The sequence below is a fragment of the Gymnoscopelus microlampas genome (genome assembly GCF_963454915.1).
Source record: "Gymnoscopelus microlampas genome assembly, chromosome: 8".
NCBI classification, from domain to species: domain Eukaryota; kingdom Metazoa; phylum Chordata; class Actinopteri; order Myctophiformes; family Myctophidae; genus Gymnoscopelus; species Gymnoscopelus microlampas.
The window spans coordinates 3,298,427-3,303,079 of NC_139945.1; positions in this window are offsets into that span (position 1 = coordinate 3,298,427).

A 4,653-nucleotide genomic window follows, 5' to 3' on the forward strand; every position below is an offset into this window, starting at 1 on the left:
CTTTGAAAATTCCAAAAAGTGCAAAAATAGCAGATCTACAAGCTCACGCCGCATCGCGATGCAATGCATTGCAAGCTTACAGAAGTGGTATAATTATTCTTTAAAGACGTGCCCCCCAAAAAAAGGGAGGCCAGTTTAGAAGTGATGAATGTATACGGTTGCAGAAAAGAAAACAAAGTGTCTATGAGTGTCGATCTAAAATCTGATTAATCTTCCAAAAAAATAAATAATTCAGAAGTGAAGGAAATATGAATAACACAACTGAATTTTGAGGTTAAATGTGAAAGCTAAGGGGTGGCAATGGCCATCTTCTGGGAAGCCCCTCAAATGAGGCCCCCCTGCCCTGCCATGGCCTTCTGCTCTATAGGTTGTTAAAAGAGGCTGAGATGTGGACAGATAAGTACCGGGGTTTAATGAGCTATGTGGTCTGCTCAGAGAGATTAGCCATGTGCTGCGGACTAATCCATAATCTGTGCTGTAAAACTCTCACACTCACACTCACACACACTAGCCAGGGCAAACTAGCAAAGCTACGTTTGTTGCACTGTGCTCGTGTCCCTAACTAGAGGATAATTATCAGTGGTGTAAAGTAACTAAGTACATTTACTCAAGTACAGTACTTGAGTATGATTTTGAGATACTTTTACTCAAATGTTCTGTTATTTTATTCTACTCCATTACTTCTTATAGGCAAACATTGTACTTGTTACTTCACTACAATTATTTGAAAACTTTAGTACTTTGTAGATTTTGATTATTATTACAAAACATGCATTAACCTAATCTACAAGCTCACAATGCGACACTTTGTGAGCTTATAGGTCTGCTATTTTCAAAGAACTATTATACGTTTGAAAACTTGTGAAATAGGGACTTTCTGCATAATGAGTACCTTTACTTTTGGTATATTAAGTACATTCTGATACCAATACTTTTGTACTTTTACTCAAGTAAATTCTGAATTAGTACTTTTTTCCACCACTGATAATTATGAACAAGAGAAAGTTCGTGTCCTGGAGTGAACTCTGAGCCCTGAAAGGAACGACCGGAGCGGCCGACAAAAATACAGTTTACATACGCATCCACAAAACTCCAATTGTTAGCCCTTTTCGAAGTAATTTAAACTTTAAACAAACTGACTAAAATTTTAAATAATAAAATTCAGTCAAAAGGCAGGTCCAAATACTTTTCAAAACAAAATTTACATTCATAAAACAAATATTTTTTAGAAAAGAAACGGCTCGCAACTCAAAACTTTTAACTCACTCTCAATGCTCCAAACTTTAGTTTGGAAAAAAAAAATAGCAGTGCTCCAAACTTTAGTTTGGAGCATTGAGAGTGAGTTAAAAGTTGAGTTGCTAGCCCCTTACTTTTCTAAAAATATTCATTGTCATTGCATTTGCATGGCTCAGCACCAAAATACGAGGATGTGCGTTAACGTTGTTCTTTATAAGTTTCATAAAATATTCCTAACAAAGTTGGAAGACAACTTTTACTTAAAAACCCCATATGGTACGTTGACCGGAGCTCTATACCGGTGTATTTTCAGTTTTTTGCTCTACAAGAAACATTTCCACTGAAAATAGCCGATCTACAAGCTCTCAAGCGTTGAGAGCTTGCAGATCTGCTATCTTCTTGTGAAAGTTTCCCCCCCGAAATTCGGATGCTATAAGATTTAACCCATTCAAACCAGGGAATGCATCTGTGTCATTTTAGATTTCTTTGGCTATTAAAAAAATGAACTGCTCTACAAGCTCATAGCGCGGCACCGAGTGCCGCGCTATGAGCTTGTAGATCTGCTATATATTTTTTTTTAAAAGATCTTGAAATCTTGTGCAAATCTTATACATTTTTAACTCAAATCTTTGCCTCTGGGGGTCCCTGGAACAAAATATTTTGAGATGGGGGTCCGCAGACAAATGTATATCATTCTAGGTGGTCCTTGACATGAAAAAAGTTTGAAAACCACTGATTACAGTATAGCAACATACGTTTTTTTCCCTCCAAAAAACTGCTAGGATTTAACAGACATTTGTCAAATCCCCCAGAGGCAAAGATTTGAGTTAAAAATAAATAAGAAATATACATATTTAAAGATTTGCACAAATTGTCACGATTTTTCAAAAATAGCACATCTACAAGCTCATAGCGCGTCACTTCGTGCCGCGCTATGAGCTTATGTAGATCAGCAATTTTTGAACAGCCTAAAGTATAAAATAATAGTTATAGCAACAAACAAAAAAAGTGACTCAGTATGGGGTAAAGTGGTTAAGAAAAGTTATAAAAGTTCCTCCTTGTTCGACGGAACTATTTGAGTATCCATTTAGGCGTTTAAGATGCCATGCTCCCCGGGTGCTGGGCCGGATGCTGCTGTGGGTGCGTGCAGGGTGCTGTGGTGGGTGCTGCAGAGTGTGGGTCTTACCTGTGGGGTTGCTGGGTCTGGGTTGAGACTGAAGCGCTGGAGGGACTCGGCAGGGCTTTTATAGTGGCCCTGGTGGGCCGGGGGGGCGGAGGAGGAGGGAGGGAGGGCCTTGTGATGTGTTTGTCTCCGTGGAGCATGGACCTCAGCCCCCAGCCATTCCCCTCAGCAAGACACCAGAGACAGGGTTCAATGGTCACCCCCCCACGGGGAGGGGGGGGGGGGGGGGGGGGGGGGGGCATTCAGAGCACACTGTGCCTTATACAGTACAAATGCACCTCCGCAAAAAAACTCACTCACAAGCAGCAGGCAGTGGTGGGAAAAAAAAGTACTTAAATAGCGCGTAAGTATCGAATACTGCAATGTTAGAAGTACTCTGTTACAAGTCCGGAATTCAAAATTTACTTGAGTTAAAAAGTACAAAAGTATTGGTATCAAAAGGTACTTAAAGTACCAAAAGTAAAAGTCCTACAAATGTTTGAAAATAGCCGATGTATAAAATAGGGCTGAAGTGGTTAATGTATGTTTTATGATATAATAATGTATATCTGCGAAGTAACTAGTAACTAAAGTTTTCAAATGGTAAAAGAGGAATAAAAGTTGAGATCTGAGATGTAGTGGAGTAGAAGTAAAAGTATAGACAATTGGAAATACTCCAGTAAGGTAAAAGTACCTCAAAAATGTACTTAAGTACAGTACTTGAGTAAATGTACTTAGTTACTTTCCACCTTTGACATGCACATACTGTAATGTTAACACAAAATATACTGAAATAAACTAAACTAAACTAAACCTCCGCAAAACTCACTCACAAGACTTTCATATATCGTCTCCCGTTCGGGTGTAAAACCTCATAATTATGTCCAAAACGTGTTACTTTTCAGTATGCAAATTCAAAAATATGCCTGATTTTTACATTTGGTTGCATGCTGAAAATAGCAGATCTACAAGCTCACAACACGCTGCAGCGCGACACGTTGTGAGCTTGTAGATCAGCTTTTTTTCAGAGCACCACACCCAAGCAACCAAACATATATAATGACTTGTCTTTTAGTTCTACTGGATCTCTTCTCCACTAGATCCCTTACTGACATTTTAGTCTAGTTTTTATTTGTTGATGAAATTGTCAATATATTTAGTCTTAGTTCTAGTCATACTAGCTTAGTTTTTATTTAGTTTTTATTTAGTTTTTGTCAGTGACAAAAAGGTAGTCGACCAACATTTTTCGTCATAGTTTTAGTCGACGAAATCAACACTGTTGTTCAAAGACACAAATTTGATCTGTAGGGAAATGCCTTGAACAGGGAGGCCAGTTTTAACCCATTGAGACCTGAAGCCGATTCTACATGTCTCCTAAATCTCAACTTTTCTGAAAAACGTATGTTTCTATATCAGTGGTGCTCAATCTTTTTCATGTCAAGGACCTCCAAAATTATATGTATTTGGCCGCGGACCCCCATCAAAATATTTTGTTCCAGGGACCCCCCCAGAAGGAAAGATTTGAGTTAAAAATGTTCGCTTTCAAAATATATATATTCAAAGATTTGCACACATTTTCACGATTTTTCAAAAAATAGCAGATCTACAAGCTTGTATATCTGCTATTTTTGAATAGCCCAAAGTGTAAAATAATGCATGATAGCTCAAATCTAAAAATGACACAGTTCCAGGTCTTTTAATGTGATTAATGTGATTTAAACTAGGGTCGATCTAAAATCTGATTCATGTGCAAAAAATGTATATATATCGTCTGTCGGGTGGAAACCTTGTACGTCCAAAACTGTTACTTTTCAGGATTCAAATAAGAGGTTTCTGCCTGACAGCAACGATGTATATATTCAAAGGTGGATGAAATATGAATTTTGAGGTTAAAGGGATAGTTCACCCCCCAAAAAATATATTTTTTAATCGATTAGTCACCCCGTGGAGACTTGAATTCATGGTTATTTTTGGGGTTTTTGTCTCATTCCTGAGACAATAATTTGATGACCCGCGGACCGGTATGCAGCGGTTCCGGTAGTAGACACAAAGGAGAGTCTTTGTGTCTCCTACCGGAACCGCTTCATGTTATCAAATTATTGGCTTAGGAATGAGACAAAAACAGTGGGGTGACTAATCGATAGAAAAAAAGTCATGGGGGGGCAATGGCGCGGGAAGGGGGGGGGGGGCTACGGGGGCTGCAGCCCCCCTGGTGATGGGAAGTTTTTTTTTTTTTTTTTTTTTTAGATTTTTTA